The sequence below is a fragment of the Oryx dammah genome, unplaced genomic scaffold, assembly GCF_014754425.2.
Source record: "Oryx dammah isolate SB20612 unplaced genomic scaffold, SCBI_Odam_1.1 HiC_scaffold_29, whole genome shotgun sequence".
In the NCBI taxonomy this organism is placed as follows: domain Eukaryota; kingdom Metazoa; phylum Chordata; class Mammalia; order Artiodactyla; family Bovidae; genus Oryx; species Oryx dammah.
This window is the reverse complement of record NW_024070213.1, coordinates 33,441,740-33,447,470: the sequence shown is the minus strand read 5'-3', so window position 1 is coordinate 33,447,470 and position 5,731 is coordinate 33,441,740. Positions and strand designations below refer to the sequence as shown.

At 41.6% G+C, this 5,731-nt stretch overlaps 1 non-coding gene across 1 annotated transcript; it reads left to right on the top strand.

Annotated features, from left to right (window-relative positions):
* The first annotated feature begins 5,010 nt into the window (after positions 1-5,010).
* Positions 5,011-5,082, top strand: TRNAW-CCA. Its single transcript has one exon. It is a non-coding gene; the product is annotated as a tRNA-Trp (tRNA).
* The last annotated feature ends 649 nt before the right edge of the window (positions 5,083-5,731 follow it).

Below are 5,731 nucleotides of genomic sequence, written 5' to 3'. Positions count from 1 at the left end.
GATTTCTTTGGTGGTCCAGTGGTTGAGAATCCACCCTCCAATGCAGCAGATAAGGGTTCAGTCCCTACTCAGGGAATTAAGTTCCCTCGTGCCACAGGGCAACTAAGCCCATGTGCCGCAACTAGAAAAGCCCATGCACTGCAATGAAAACCCAGCACAGCCAGAAATAAAAATAAATGTAAACCTTTTATTATCTTGGGCTTCCCTGGTAAGTCAGCTGGTAAAGAATTCACCTGCAATGCAGGAGACCCCGGTTCAATTCCCTGGTTGGGAAGATCCCCTGGAGAAGAGTTAGGCTACCCACTCCAGTATTCTTGGGTTTTGTTGGTGGCTCAGCTGGTAAAGAATCAGCCTGCAATGTGGGAGACCTGGGTTCGATCCCTGGGTTGGGAAGATTCTCTGGAGAAGGGAAAGGCTACCCATCCAGTGTTCTGTCCTGGAGAATAATCATGGACTATGCTAAAGCTGAAACTCCAGTACTTTGGCCACCTCATGCAAAGAGTTGACTCATTGGAAAAGACTCTGATGCTGGGAATGATTGGGGGCAGGAGGAGAAGGGGACGACAGAGGATGAGATGGCTGCATGGCATCACCAACTCGATGGATGTGAGTTTGAGTGAACTCTAGGAGTTGGTGATGGACAGGGAGGCCTGGCGTGCTGCAATTCATGGGGTCCCCAAAAGTCGGACATGACTGAGTGACTGAACTGAACTGAACTGAACTGATATAATCCCTGGGGTCACAAAGAGTCAGACACGACTGAGTGACTTTCACTATCTTAAACTTTCAATCAACTTGTAATTCCTCAGGTTCATGTTATTCTCCTTAATCAATGAGGACAATAATAAAACACCTACAATCTCTATCCTTTTCACCAGATGCTAAGTGAACAGTAAAGATTTTCTCCTTATTTTCCCAAGAGAAATGGAGAGCTGCCACAGGAGGAAAAAAAGAATACTGTTTGGTAAGATGAAACCCAGTGTGGGTTTCTGGAGTGCCTGGTTGTGGTTCCTAGTGGCAGTCTGAGGTTGCTTCAGAGAGCCTCAAGCTCTATGAAGTTAATAGTGGTTCCCTGATGCTCCATTTCCTGGTCATGGTTCTAAGCAAAGACTTAGCCTTGAGAAGTCATATTTGCTCACCATGCTCAGTCAGTCACAAGACCCAGCTGAGTCCACTGAGCCCATTTGAAGTGCTTTAAAAGAACAGATCTTTCGAATATTTTCCTATAGCCTTGCTCTGGTTGCAAGTGTAGGTCAAGTGAGCTAGTGGGAAAAGCAAATGCTCTTGCTTTCATCACCATGTCATCTAATAATATCTCTGCTCTGCTCTGAAATGAATCAGGGGCCCCATGCTCTACAGGTTTCTCCTTGTCTCCTAGTTCATTGTCCAACTCCCTCAGAGATCATTGTCCAAGGAGTTGAAATTTAAATACCAGTATTTTCTTGTGTCAGGACCTGACCTCAAAGAAACAGACTTAATCTCAACCAGAAGATTTACTTAAAAAACCACCCCCTCCCAATTGAGTCCAGGTTAGGTACTTAAAAAAAATTTCTTCCCCAAAATGTAAAAATCCTCGCGCACATTTAAAATACCAAAGCATGAACTTTGGAGTGAGATACTTTCTCTTTAGGCAACATTGATACTTTATACAACATTGATTAATGCATTCAAGATTTTTTTTTCTGGAATATCAACATGTGCAAGCCACCATATTCAACAAGAGGGAGAAAGTGGAAAGAAGTAAGATGAAAATGTTTTATGGAAGCATGAGCATGAAGGATTTGTGAGACATGTCCAGATGTTTAAATTTATTCAAGGGCAATAGAAAACTATTAAAAATTTGGGGATGTGTAACAAGGTAACATGTGCATTTTAAAATGACTGCTTGACTGCATCAAGATGGTGGGATCAAGACTGGGAGTAGAGACAGAAGTAAGGAAGTTGTTTTAGACAGTCAGATGAGACAGAGTGGTGACTTTGACTTGAAGATCAAGAAAAACACAGTATGAAGGAACTAATTTGAGAGTCAGCATAGATGCGGGCATTGAAACCCTATGAGCAGTTGACATCATGTAGAACATATGGTGAGAGCATGATTAAGGACAGAAGCAAGGAAAACATCCCATGCTTAAGGACCTGTCAGGAAAAAGACCTGTGAAGGAAACCAAGAAGTATCAGAGAAAAGATACACCAGAGGAGTGTGGTCTCAGACCATAGGAAAGGGATTGTTTCAGAGACTAGTGTTAAAAGATGATATAGGTTACGGACCAAAACATTTCTGCTAGGTTTCTCAACCTAGGAGGTTTTCGTTGGAGCTTGTAGTGTCAATGGACCATGGTAGGAAAAATCAGATTATGGTAGGTTGGTGAATAAAAGAGAAGTAAAGAAGTGAAGAAGATAAATATACATAGTTCTTTGAAGAAACTAAGCTTTGAAAGAAAAGAGAGGGAGGAAAAGGAGATTAGGCTCAAGGGAATTTTCTTCGGTTTACTGTTAATTTTAAAGAGAGAGGTAACAAACTATAGAAATGATCCCTGAAAGTAAAGATCTAGAGGGAGCAGATGGAAGGATTTTCTTAAAGGGCCAAGAGGGAATGGGTGCAGGGATTAACATTAGACATTAGGGTTTCTCTCTTCCATTGTAACTGGAGGGAAGCAGAAAGGATGGCTCTGGAAATTATTAAATTTATGGGTTTGGTAGTCTACAATTAAGGGAGTTATCCTGTGGCTATTGTCCTTTTGGAGTGGAGATGAGATAATCTGTTATTGAGTGGTGAGGTTGCAGTAGAAGTTTGGGGAGAAAAAAAAAGAAGTCTGGGGAGAGAGCGTGGAGAGTCTGAAATGAATGCTGTTAAGAACTGAAGAGAGCTGATCATGGAAATATCATTGCTTTCTTTGCAATATGAAAATGATCATATCTTGCTCACAACTGGGAGGAGGGTTGTTAAATGAGATGGTATATGGACATTTGTATCTGGTCAGTACAAAATAGCTCAATAAATAGTAGCAATTATTATTATCAATATTGTTATTTTCCTTTTCCTCTCTTATGCCACAACACTAGGTCTAGCTTTTGTTTACAACTCCACTTCTTTGAGATTTGATCCATTTGGTTTCTCTTAGTTTCCTCCTTCACTCCACTTCCAGGCTCTTGCTTTCATCTCACCACTTTAGCCTCTTTCAATACTTTCAGCTTGCTGGTTTTACATAACGCCTTATTGATACTGTCCCTTCCAAGCTGCCTGGCCCCCAGCATATCTCCTGATTATTTCCCTGTAAGATAGCTCCTCATCTCTCTCATGAGCTCATCAACAGAACTCAAGCAATACCAACGGCAGGAAAATCATGACTGTTCTGTGGTTAACCAAAGATATTTGCAAGAAAAGTCCTATAAATGACTCTGAGTTTCAATAATATGATTCCATGAAAACAATCAGATAGATGAGAGGATCTGATTTAAGCATTTATAAGACTATGAAGCTGAAAGTCTTCGAGGTGTTTCTGTTTCTAGCATGCAAAATCAGGTATTTTGCCTTTTATATATTTGCAATTGCCACCCCATATATTGGACCATAAAGAAGGCAGAGCCCTGAAGAATTGATGTTTTCACTGTGGTGCTTGAGAGGACTCTTCAGAGTCCCTTAGACTGCCAGGAGATCAAACCAGTCAATCCTAAAGGATATCAACACTGATTACTCATTGGAAAGACTGATGCTGAAGCTGAAGCTCCAATACTTTAGCCATCTGATGTGAAGAGTTGACTCATTGGAAAAGACCCTGATGCTGGGAAAGACTGAGGGCAGAAGGAGAAGTGGGTAACAGAGGATGAGATGTTTGGATGGCATTACTGACTCAATGCACATGAGTTTGAGCAAACTCAGGGAGTTAGTGAAGACAGGGAAGCTTGGCATTCTGCAGTCCATGAGACTGTGGAGAGCTGGACACAACTTGAACTAAACAACAGCAACAAATGCTTATCTTAGGTAAATCTGTCTTTAAAAACTTCCTTTTTTGTAGCAAAGCAAAGCTGATCTCCACAATTCTGCCTCCTCTACTGTCTGAGCTGCTGTCAAAAAACTTCTATTGTCTAGTGCCTTTCTCCCCAACTTGAGCCCTTAGCTTTAGCTCATGTCTTTCTCTCTGTGCTCCATGACTGGAACCCTGGAGTTCTGGCTCTGACTACCTAAGTTTATAATCTAAGAAAGTAAGGGCAACTACTCTTCTTTTCTCAACTCCTTTCCTCACTTATAATCACTAAGCCTGTCCCTTCACCTCTTACCACTTCCAAGTGAATAATGTGAAAATGAACTCTTTATGAATAAATGACCAAGTAAAAAGACCCACAATAGATGGTCACTGAACACCATGGAGAAACTAATCTCTGCTTCAAAAAAAGGATAAGCCCTTTTCATTGGCTGGTGATCCACAGTTATGAAACAGGAGGGAAGGGGGAAGGGCACAATGTTTAAAAGAATGACAGAACCAACGGATGTGACAAAGACTGCTTAGAACCAACTGGGTCCAAGAGGGCAGAAGATTCCACTTCCTGTAGACCTTGAGCCTCATTAGATGTTTATTGGAATAAGACTTGACATGCTAAATAACACACCCACCAGTGCCATGATAGTTCTGACCGTAAAAGCTCAATTTTGGGGGGCAATGGCCCAATTTCCTGGAAATCCCCACCCCTTCCTCAAAATAATTGAAATTATCCTCCCACTCATTAGCCTATCTAATTACTCAACTGTTAAAAAATTAACCATGTCATATTTTGAGGCTCTCCCTCTTCTTCTGAGATGGCCCACACTCTATGGAGTATGTTTCTCTTTAATTGAATCCATTTCTTACCTATTGGTTTGTCTCCAAATTCTTTCATGACTAAGTAAAAACCTTAAATTCACCCAAAACAGCTGTATGTCATGAAGTTGACTGTGCATGGATCAAACTCTAAACCTCTTACAATTCATCCCTTGGATGCATTTTTAGGGGTACCTAGTATACAGTTCGGGCTTCCCTGCTGGCTCAGAGGTTAAAGCGTCTGCCTCCAATGCAGGAGACCCGGGTTCAATCCCAGGGTTGGGAAGATCCCCTGGAGAAGGAAATGGTAACCCACTCCAGTATTCTTGCCTGGAGAATCCCATGGATGGAGAAGCCTGGTAGGCTATAGTCCATGGGGTCGCAAAGAGTCGGACATGACTGAGTGACTTCACTTCACTTAGATTCATTTCAGTATACAGTTCATTTGATTATTAAAGTAGTGCAGCTTCATCACCACTCACTGTGCAGGAAAACATATAAAAGCCTGCTATCAATTGAAAAGTATTCAAGGAGTGTGTTTTTGCAACCTGGCAGAGAGCACATGTAGACAGACCAGAAACATCCTCAGCCTCTCTATCTCAGTGAACTTGGTTGGAAAGAAACTGAGGATGCAGGTACAAAATGGCTGAGTGATTTTTTTTTTCCTGACCAACAGAGCTGCTCGTTAACAACTTGAAAGAATGCCTAGATCCAAAATAGTATTAACCAAGTGTTTCTTCAATATGAGATCATTATGTTTCTCTTCTAAATCCAAATACTAATTGCAACCTTGCTGTGAGCACACAATATTAGGGCCATCATAGCCATGGCAACAGAATGCAACATAAAGTGGGATCCTATCATTGGTACAGCCATTGCTAGTGGCTTGGGTGGCTGGAGGAGCACTTTCTTACAGCATCTCTAATGTCCAGCTC